Here is an 11880-nt window from a genome sequence, read left to right as displayed (position 1 = left end):
TGTCACAGGATGGTCTCCATGTTCCTGGAATTTCAAAGTCACCAGACATAGAAGACAAGAATGTTCCTGAAGGCAGTTCATCTGAGTTATGGCTACCGAGTAGTGAGCAATCAACTGCTGGTTGCCATACAACTACAGATGCTGAATACACTACTAACTGCCAACAACCACGTACCGGACTTGACACCAGACACACAGCTATCTAGGAGTGATTCTTCGCCTGAGCATAGCAACAAGTCAGTTGTAAATGCTCAGACATCCAGCAATTTACAGGAGTCCTCCTACCAAGAGCTGGTAACAGACGAAAAGGGAACAGCAACCTCTTCACTAATCGAGCTGCCAATTCATAATGAGAAGATTAGTGAAGCGCTGAATGCTTATCCCACACTGTCTGTACCAGCAACAGCTGTGTATCAAGACAGCACTGAAAGTGACACCACAGATGGCCCAACCAGGTCTGCTTGGAATGCGGCCAACAAGGACTTCCCAAAATTGACCAATTACAGAAAGTGCCTTGTTTGTGTATTCCAGTATGTGGACAATGGGCTGGGCATTCCATCTGGGCTGCCACTAGAAAACAAGTGCTGGGCCGTGCCATGGCTCACTGAATTTATTTAGATCATTTGCAAATAAAACCCCTGAAGTGCTTTTACCCAGTGTCTATTTACTGTATTCTTTGACTTAGAAGGGACAGCAAAATAAAAAGGTACTGTGCTTCACCGTACCTTTTCCGGGTTTCAATTCAGAGATTAATATGATTTAATACAACCTCTGTAATACGAATAAGAAGAAACAAATCAGAGATATCTTCTTAAAAAATTTATTCACATTTAGAACAGTCTTTCAACAAAACACTGAAGTATAGAGTAACATTCCTCTATAAATATACGCACATGTACAATTCGAGTGTGACAAAAACTTCACCCATTACCTCCGGAGTAATATTCCTCCGTAAGACCAATGCAAAGCTTCTGAAGTCTGAAAATTTACTACAGAGTAATATTCCTCTAAGGTTATTTACAACTCTAAACTAAAACAAAAATGTTGTAATGCTTAAGTAAGACAAAATCTCGTATATAGGGTAATATTCCTCTAGAAGATTTTGTACGATGATTATAAGAGAAAATCTGAACTATGTAGTAATATTCCCCTAAGTGCAGCTCTACTACGACGAAACTTATCTACAGAGTAATATTCCTCCAGAACGCTAAGTACAAATATGTATGCAAAGTTCTATTGAAGCAATATCTGTATTACGGAGTAGTATTTCTCTATGTCGACGAAAACTTAACTACGGAGTAATATTCCTCCAGAAGGCTATATCTATGTATGCACAGCTCTATTGAGCCAAAGTCTAACTACGGAGTAAAGTCTATGAAGACAAAATATGAACTACGGAGTAAAAGTTTTCTATTTACAGATCTGCAACGACGAACACTTATCTATGGAGTAATATTCCCCCAGAAGGCTTATATTACACATTTCTATTAAGTCTTATTCTGAGCCACAGAGTAATATTCCTCTATGTAATGTTATACATGTACTACGACGAAAGTTTATCGACGGAGTAATAATCCTCTAGATACTTACAACTCTAAGAGGTAAAAACATATCTTTGAAATACTAGTAATATTTTTCTGGAGGATTGCAATTCTGATTAAACAAAAAAATAAACTACGTAATAATATTCAATTGAAAGACTGAGGAGTTCTAAAAAGACAAAATTTCATCCAAAAAGTAATATTTCTCTTAAAGACTGCAATTCTAATAAAACAAAATATATACGGGGTTCCTCAAAAAGGTTATTATGACACAAATAAAACAAAATCTTATTTACATCCTCTACAAAACAAAAATTAACTACAGAGTAAATAATTTATCTGATAGAATTTGTGTAGTTGTAAAAAGACATCTAGAATGCGAGGTGAAAACTCAGCATAAGTGGAGGTAAACAAAGTCTTTTCTACATAGTAATATTCCTCCAGAAGGTTATGTATGCACAGTTCTATGAAGGAAAAATTGAACTATCTTAGGAGTTTGTACAGTTCTAAATAAGAAAATCTGAACTACGGAGTATTATTCCTTTATGAGACTATATGTACATGTACTTCATTCTCTAAAAAGACAATATCTGAATTACAGAGTAATATTCCTCTAGGAGGCTATGTTAATCTCTATTAAGACAAAATATGAACTACGGAGGAATATTCCTCTAGAGGTCTATGTGCATTTCTAATAGCCATTAGGACAAAATCTGAACTACGGGGGAATATTCCTCCATGATGCTATATACATTTCTGATAGGGCAAAATCTGAACAACGGAGTTATATTCCTCTAGGAAGCTATGTTCATTTCTTATCAGACAAAATCAGAACTAGGAAGGTGTGTTCCTCTCGAAATTTACATACATTTCTAATACGACACCACTAGGAGACTTTGTACATTCCTAATTAGACGAAATATGAACAAATGAGTAATATTCCTTTGAATTCTACGTAGAGTTCTTGTAATACAAAATGTGAACTATGCTGTTATATTCCTCTAGACGGCTTAGTACAATTATCATTTGAAAAATTGTGGAGTAATATTTCTCTAGAGGGCTTTATTCAGTTCTACTAAGAAAAGAATACTAGCTCAGCTCCAGAGTAAAACTTTTCTTCTTGGAGGCTAAGGCTACATTCCTTTAGTAGGTTCCTTACAGTTTTTTGTGAGAAAAATAAAATACCCCATGTATTTTGTTCTAAAAAGATATACGCAGCTCTTGTGAGACAAGACCAATATCCAAAGGCACCGGAAGGCTAAATACAGTTCTATATACATATAGTTTTTACATAAATAGCTACGTTGAAATTGATGTGAATAAGGTTTGATGAGATGGTTTCGAGGGCACAGGTATTGCCCTTGCCTTCATTTTGAACGTGTGGATGATTTGAATAGTGGTATATTAGACTAAACACGCAGGGACAGATCCTATGGTATCCTTGCACAGTTACTTCAGCATTCAAAACTTTGGTATGTAGTGGAGCATCTTTCTTGTCATATATTTTTCCAATCACAGAAAACGCTGCATCTAGAAACTTCGTGCGTATCCAATATAGAGAAATCACTGATGCACTCTCATGTCCCTAAAATGAGTTATATTTTATGTAAAATTCAGCATGAATAAGTTTTACATACATGTATATAATACGTAATGTTCTGAGCACGCCTATTAATTCAAAAAGATACTAGGTCAATCTCTTCCGTGCATGCTTTTTTTTCAGAAATTATAAATCTGCATATGATTTAAAAATATCGGTCATGATTAAAAAGGGTTTTGAGGATGCTCCTTTAATAACTACGAATGTGCAAAGTCATATTAATTCTTTATTTTAAAACGCATATCAAATTATTAACATAGCTACGTTCAAAACCTGATTTTAATGAAATAGTTTACATGTACTTACACGATGAATAAATTTCACAAACATAACGTTGTATGAAAATATATTTTTTAAAGTCTAATTGGTTTTTTCAGCAGATAATCTACAAAGATAATAAACTGGTAAGAATTTTCTTTGATGGACACATGATATAGAGATTCATGTACATTAAGTTTAATTCTACTTACAATGTAAACTAGTGCTAATTGTAACGGGGACCGTTACAGATGTTCCCCAAACGCTCCCCAACTCCCTTTTGTTGCCATATTCCCTGTAAGCTTCATTTAATAACACAAACTCTATGCATTTGAGATTTTCACAATGTTTACCCAGAAATTTACCATGCTCATTCAAATTTTAGCATTGCATGTGAATGCATCTACGTAATGACCATATCATCTTGTCTACACAATCTATATTTTTTAATATACTTAATATTAAAGTATTTAATCCAAAAGTATTAAAAAAATTCGCTCATTCAAGTGTATTTTTGATTTTACCCATTTCACGTGCACGCACGTTAGCATGGTGATCATACCTTCTTGCATAAGTTCATTATATATATCTATGTTCTAAATCCCATCCTGTTTGGTTGAAAACCAAGGGAGTTAAAACTGTTTAAAGTTTCAGCCAATCAGATTGCAGCGCACGTACACGCACATGTATGCATGTGCATGGTGACCATACCTTCTTGAAGATGTCCATTATATATCTATGTTCCAAATCCCATCCTGTTTGGTTGAAAACCAAGGAAGTTATTACTGTTTAAAGTTTTAGCCAATCAGATTGCAGCTCACGTACACGCACGTGTATGCATGTGCATGGTGACCATACCTTTTGTAGAAGTCCATTTTATATATCTATGTTCCAAATCCCATCCTGTTTGGTTGAAAAACAAGGGAGTTATAGCTTTTTAAAGTTTAAGCCAGATTGCAGCACACGTACATGCACATGTTTTCATGATAATTTCTATATATCATGTTGTAGGATATCATAACGCATGGCTATGTTCAAAATTTCAAAGGATTTCCTCAAAAAACAAGAAAGATATTGAGACTTTAGTTTCAGCCAATCAGAGCAAAGCGCAAGTGCATGCGCGTGAGATCTTGCTATTTTGACCATGTCATATTGTCTATGCTTCTAATACATCCTTACATTATGAATTTCAAAGCATTTCATCAAAAATTAAAAAAGTTACGCCTATATCAATTAAATCGGTCATTTTACATGTTGCACGTGCGCGCTCTTGCAAGCACGTGCGCGCAAAATGACCTTTGTTCGGCAAATCTACATAACATGTCTATTGACCCTCAAAACATTTTACCTTAGTCGGATGTGTAGTTTACAAGATCACTCAAGATTCAAAATTTTCCCAGGAATAATAATAATAATAATAATAATAATAATAATAAGAAACAGAGTAAAAACAATATGTTCCCCAACTTCGTTTACAATGTAAATAAAGCCTTGTTTATTCCTAACATCATCAACATATTAAGCGATTATTTGTGTTGAATAAAAAATACTTTAAGAAGGTAATTTTCTCAAGTAAAATCGACCGAACTGATTAAAAAGAAAAGTTCAAAGAATGGGCAAATTGCTTGGAGTCCTACTTTAAGGACAGATGATACAAACTTTTGTTAAAGATTTTGAAAATAGTTAGTTGGGTCATGTTTAAATGTGTAAATTGAATAACTTTCACCGCGTAGTTTTTAACTTTTTATTCACATTTGCACAAAAATGGAATTAAAAGTGAAAATAATTGATTAGATTAATAAGAATGGTTTCAGAAGGGCATACTTTTGAACATTAGAGAAGGTTTAAAATTTCTATATTTTCTAGAAATTTATTATTTGCATCATTTGCAATGAAATTAGACCAAAAAATATATACAAATCCAGACATCCATTTTTTGTTTGTATCATCTGTCCTTAAACCAAAATATGTTTAGAAATATATTATCCTAGAAGAAATATAAAGTCTTATCAATATCTTTTACCGAATATGTAGATAGACACAGTAATTAATGTTTCAGCCTTAAAAGATGAGGGGATCCAGAATTTTAAATTGACCCTGCAAAACATATAGCATTATGGACCAGAGGGTTAAATTTCCAATGTGGGTAAAAACGCCATTTCTCGGTGCAAAGAATGTACTTTTTCCCTTTAAGTGAAAACCCCTCTGAGCCATAACTCTCATTCCCACTGACATTTAAAACAAAAAATTCATCAGTAAGAACATAAATTTTACTCCACTTATTAGATGCTTTAGTTTTTTTCTGAAAGTTTAAGGAAACAGAAGTTAATGGTATTAAAAAATTTTATATCAGTAACGGGTTAAGTAAACTTTTCTGCTTATTGTTGTAGATGAAAAAAAATGTTCCTGTTTTTATTTATTTATTAATTTTGTATTTTTTTTTTTAAAGTATTATCTATTTTTTGTCTCACTAAAAGCTTGTATAGTGGAGCTTTGAATCGTTTATTTTAACCAGATAAAATATTTATATAGATAAAATGAAGGCACACATTGCTACATGTAGTAATATATAACCCTATCCTACATAAAATAATAAATTATTTTTAGAGAAAAAGTTATAAGGTATATTTATTTTTAATTTTCTCTCTCTCTCTCTCTCAGTACAGAAGTGTTTTAGTAATATTTTGAAAACGTATAGTTAGTAACGGGTAATTAAAGTCTTGTTATAAAACAACATGGCATATTAAATAGACATTAACAACAAATCAAACTTTTCTCCGCCACCACCCACTGCGAGTATCTTGTAATACTCAAGGATGCAGATTATATTTTATGCGTGCTGGTCATAGAACGATCGAGGGCAGCTGTTCGCTAATCAATAATGGCAATTTAACCATGACAAATAGTCTGCAATTGATCATACAAAGGCCTTTCTTAGCTTTGAAACTATTTTGGAAATCATCTGGGTTAGCTAATTTAGTGTTAATATTCTCACAAATTGAACGGGAATGAAAAACAAATTTTTCCTTGAACATAAAGTTTATAGCTAACTTCAAATTTTAGCATTGAAATTATGTCACTCTTTGATAAACTGTAACGTATACGTAGCTTTTGTAAAAGGCTTCCTCGTTTTTTTTTTTAATGTGCTTGTTTTAATTGTGTTGCAGTTTTAAAAATTTGGTATTCATATTTATTTTAACACAAAAAAATTAATTGAAATCAAGTGTGGAAGTATGACTTGAACCTTAAATTGGTCTGAGGAGTATCGATAATTGCATGAACCAAAGATGCACAAGTTCGATTAATTTAATTGAAACTTGACAATACTTAAAATGCAAATTGTAGTCTTCTAGTAAACGAAAATGTGTATAATACATGTAATGTCTTGTAACATCCGTCACAAATACATGTAGAAATTAGATCTTTATATGAAGAAGACATTAACATGAAAGGGCTTTCAACTTACAATGTATCTGAATGTTGAAAATGGTAGACATGTAAAGAAACTGTGTTTACGGAGAAAGATTTAAGACAGACTTCTATTTACACCGTCCTTTTTTAAAACCTGTACCAACTGCAAGTAGGTGTGCATTTAATGTATATTTAGGTGCTACGTCCTAATATTTATTATTCTGTCTGTCCTAGTTTCGGTTAACTATAGAAACCAAAAAGTCTTACCTGATTGCAAGAAATCCAAAACGGAAAGCTTTTCTACCAAAACTTCTAGACTGTAGTGGAATTTTTTCCTAAGGAAAAGATCCACATTTCCAGACAAAAAACAAACTCAGGCCAGTTTTCTTTCCCTAAAACTTTGCAGGAAAAATAAGAGGTTAAGATACATGTTGCACCCAGATTGTATACAGCTTAAAATAAGTCATGCAGAGCACCTGAAAAAAGTGTTTTACGTGTAAACATACGTACATGTGTATTATATACTCAGTGTATATCTACATGATCTAGCTACCGTAAAAATAAGTACCTGTTCTTGTAGTAAGACTGGAACTAATTTGTAACAATTTTAAATCTTTATTCTTCAATCGTTATTTTATTTGTTTTTTAATAAATCCATTATCTATTTTTAGGAATGAAATACAACTTCAGACTTACCAAGTTATCCAAGACTATTGTTGCTTCAATGTTGAGAAAAATATTTAAATTCGTCACAAGGGTGTTCCAAACTCCTTTTCAGTAACTAATGCTGCGTAATATCATGGATTGATTGACTCCTTTGTAAATGTACTGAGAAGTCCAAGGTTTGTAATATACGTCCTCAATATCCCGCATACTCTGTATCACAAAACAAACCGTTCATATGTATCACTTTTGCTGCAACCCAAAGGACGGTGAATAAAAGTTCGATTTTTGTTCCATTTTCTCTTTTTTTTTCAGCTCATTTCTCATGTCTGTTTATTATTGGTGGTTCACTGTAAGAATACACACGTGTATTCCTAACACCACCAGGAAGTACTACCGGTAATTATTTTGATATGTGATCTAAGGCTGTAACTCGATTCCTGCATATATGTATTTCGTAATATCATGAATATCAGACTCAGCGTAGTAAATCCCCCATCACAGACACCGTCCCTCACACACACACACCCTCGCAGGAATAGGATTTTCTTTTGAATTTTGATATTAAAAAATTTCTAGCTACCCCCCCCCCCCACACACACACTTTCAAAAAAACGATGCTACGTCCCTGCGATAAAAGTACAGAAAATCACTTTTGGTGCGTATTGTCTCTCCACAAATTTCATGTACAATAAAGTGCAATTTAACAAATCAGCAGTTACTAACGTAAAAGCATACTACTGAAAATAAAAAATATCTTTTGATTGCCGATTGATAGGAGAAGGAAGAGAAATGCTGCTTATTAACAAATCAGTAGAAATTTAAGATTAAAATTACCTTAAAAAAACATAATTTTAAATATCTTGTCAAAAGTTATCCCTCCAAGCCACTGGCATTAGTCTTGTGAAATGTAAAAACAGAATGATCGAATGTTGTCTAGTCGTATTAAAATTAAATACGAAAAATATATTCTAAGTCCAAATACAATATCAAAATATTTTATTTACGTGACTATAGTTTTTTGTTACCTTGCTCTTCCAAAATAAAGAAAAGTTTTGTGCTTTTCGATGCTTCTCTGATCCGCGTGATTTGACCTTGTCGTAATGAGTTTTGATCAAAATGCCACATCAAATGATCAATTTTTATCTCCAGGGCACTCTTACCTTGGTTAATTTCATATTTTATTATAAAGATATGTGACAACAATTTTACACATCAAACCAGTGATCTTGTCTATGTCCATATGACCATTGCGCCTCTAGTTCTATGATTAGTATTATCTTTAAATGTTTTCTATATCAAAATTATGGATATAAAAAAGAAGTTGAGACTAATTAGATATACATAAACCTAAGTGAAAATGGAATTTAAAAGTATTTTTTGCAAAATATAAAAAAAATATATATAACTCTTATTTATTGTAAACTACGTGATAGAAAAATGTAAAACTCAATCTTCTGTTTTTCAGGGGGAGGGCTAAAATAGGCTGCGCCTGCTGCCCAATCCAATTCACAATAACACCAATAAATAAAATATTGTTTAAATTAAATTAGTCTTCTATTTAGGTTCTTTTTTAAACTTTCAACTTTTCATTTCCTATAAAAAAGAAGTTGAGACAATTTATACATAACCTGTCCCATTTCATTTCCGGAAAACATTTTCATTTCCGACAATTTCATTTTAAAGTCTTCGACATCTTTAAGGTATTGCTTTTCGGTAATGAAAGTAGGATTGAATAATTCACTGATGAAAATTGTTAAAGAATAAAATATAGTATATTCATATGTCTTGGACATAAGTTCGGTGCAGTCGTTGACAATTTTATGAACACTGAATGTTATTCTTACAAATGCATGCTCATTTAGACTTGGTGCTTCATGACAGATCTATATTTACAACAGATTTTTTATTTGTTTTTAATCTGTTAATTTTTTGAAAAAATTATTTTGAAATACAGAAATAAATTAATTTTAAAATTTGATTTCCTCCTACTTGATTAACATTAAGTTGCTAAAAGGTACCTTGCAAAAATTTCGGAAATGAAAAGTGAAATAAATATATATACCAGAAATGAAAAGAAAAATTGTCGGAAATGCTATATTCAGATTTCCAGAAGTACAATGCACCAGCGCTTTTTTTTCGGATATTTTTCTTTATGACGAATAAGTTCTCGGAAATACATGTAGTTATATGGAAGTTATGTCTTTGAAGAAATAAGACATTTTGATAGGACAAATTTAAATAGTTTTAGGACAAATTAGCTTTCGTTCAGACAAAAAAAATTACATGTTTTTCTTGAGACAATTTGAATTTTGATTTAAATGAGCTTTATTTTTCTGCGCAAAGTAACCATGATTGCTCTGATAATCGATCAAAGGATGCGTTGTAGAAAATCAAGAATGTTACAATAAATCATACGAATTAATGCACACTGGTGATAAAACTATGATTTAATTAAATATTATATCATACATGTGGTCAATGTGGTTTTTTCCCCTCTCTATTCTTACCCGCTGTTGCAGTTTCATCGAAGTTTTGTGGCAGGTTAAGGATACAATACGCGAGTTTCGTGATTGCACTTCTCCTACGATAGAAGCGCGAAAAGTATCCATTTCAGCATGGAGGTGGGACAGTTTGTTTCTCTATACAAGCGTGCATAAATAAATGAACGATATTTATTGTTAAAATTTACGAATACGTAATATCGCGAGTACCTCGCAGTTGTCTTAACTTACAGCCGCTCTTTTGCGGGAGAGTCGAGAAAGCTCTAGATTTTGGGGACTCATTTTAATGCCGAAGGTGCAATGTATTGCCAAGAATTGGACTCCAAATAGTAGATTGTCAACTAAGGAAAGTTTAGAATATTGAATGGCTTTAAAATGTGACGATTATCAATAAAAATTTAATGAGAAAAGCCCGCTGAGTTAAAAATATCGTTAAAAATGTCACATTTTGGGATTAGCTGGTCTCAAAAATTAATTAAGCTTGTTCAGCGACTTTTAAGCAAGGTATTCCAAAAGGATTTTTTTACTTATCTATCCTTATTTATAAACTCTACAATAACCGATCTTGCATTGTATTCAATAGCACATTTGACCCCATCCAACAGACGTTTCCTACCTCCATCGCGAAAGAGTTCCGCTAAGTTGAGTAATCGCGATATAAAGTATTGTTATAGAAAGATAATAATGTTGAGCAGTGATGCATTTGATGATTTTATCAAGCTCAACTATGCATATTATTCACAAATCTACTCTTACTAATACTTATAGGTACTTGAAAACGAAAGAAACGTCATATCTTTATAAAAAGTACATGTACATGTTACTGATTTTCTTCATTGTACAATCATTTCCTTTAAAAGTTTGTGGGTTTCTTGAAGTTATAATAAGGAATCATTTAGATTCCGACGTAATAATGATCAGATGCAGTTGTATCGTACTTATAAGAGGTCCATATGTGTTTCCTCGTCTGAAAATTGTATTTTTTTCTTAAAATCTTATCATCTACGGGATTCGTCTTATTTATGTCTAAAAAAGGATAATTTACAAAATACATGTAAGTTAATAATACGCGTCGGGTGAAACCGGGAAGATGAATTTCGCTGGATGTCAGTCAGGCGCGGATATAATTTTTTTCCAAAGGGGGGGGGGGGGGGGGTCCTCATTCGTTTCTTGACAAACAAAAAAATAAAACCTTTAAACAGTTAACTGGGTTTCTTGAACCTATTTCGTGGGGAAAAGGGGGGGGGATATAGTGGTGACTTTTTTTGTTGCCTCAAAACTTTCACCTTACATACCCATTTCAAATATATTACCAGAGGTCCATGCGTTTTCCAAGGGGGATGCAAATTGTAACTTTTTTCTTGTTTTAGTATATACATTTTTTTTAACCTGGTAAATTCCATGTAAGTCCTAATACGCGACCCCCCCCCCCCCCCCCCCCATAGATCCGCGCATGTCAGTTGAGTGTGTTACACACTTGAACTTACACCTGACCATAAGAATGTTTCAAATCGACTTTCATGCTAATTTGATGAGGGTTTCGTGCGTACTGCATGCTCAGAGAACGAACGTGTAAATGGGTTGAACAGATGAATATAAACCAAAGTTGTGGAAATTAAAAATCATTAGAATTATTAATTGTGAATTCAATATAATTTAAAAACATAACACTTTACGAAAAGAATGCTTTCCGTATGGACGAGAAATACGCTCAGATATTATTATATCAATTTCGTGTTTCTGCTGTCAATTCTCTGATCTAAAACAAAATTTTAAGTGAATTATACTCAGGAATATACTTTCACTTAGATCCTGCACTAAAACTTTGATTTAATACAGCTCAGATTTTATTCGACATATTTAACACGAATTCAGGTCGATGCTATTTCAATTGGTCTGAGAT

The 11880-nt window shown here is 32.8% G+C and overlaps 1 long non-coding RNA gene across 2 annotated transcripts; it reads right to left on the bottom strand.

Annotated features, from left to right (window-relative positions):
* Positions 1 to 1224: 1224 nt before the first annotated feature.
* Positions 1225 to 7772, bottom strand: LOC134258115 (uncharacterized). Of its 2 annotated transcripts, XR_009990082.1 has the most exons (4): positions 7507 to 7772; positions 7078 to 7208; positions 3448 to 3526; positions 1225 to 3126 (listed from the first exon to the last, which is right to left on the bottom strand). It is a non-coding gene; the product is annotated as an uncharacterized LOC134258115 (long non-coding RNA). The 2 variants fall into 2 exon arrangements; XR_009990081.1 differs by lacking the exon at positions 3448 to 3526.
* Positions 7773 to 11880: the final 4108 nt, after the last annotated feature.

The sequence above is a fragment of the Saccostrea cucullata genome, unplaced genomic scaffold (genome assembly GCF_032062105.1).
Source record: "Saccostrea cucullata isolate Sc308-1 unplaced genomic scaffold, CSIRO_AGI_Scuc_v1 ctg5039, whole genome shotgun sequence".
NCBI lineage: Eukaryota > Metazoa > Mollusca > Bivalvia > Ostreida > Ostreidae > Saccostrea > Saccostrea cuccullata.
The sequence above is the reverse complement of the archived record's forward strand: the minus strand, read 5'-3'. Positions and strand labels throughout refer to the sequence as shown.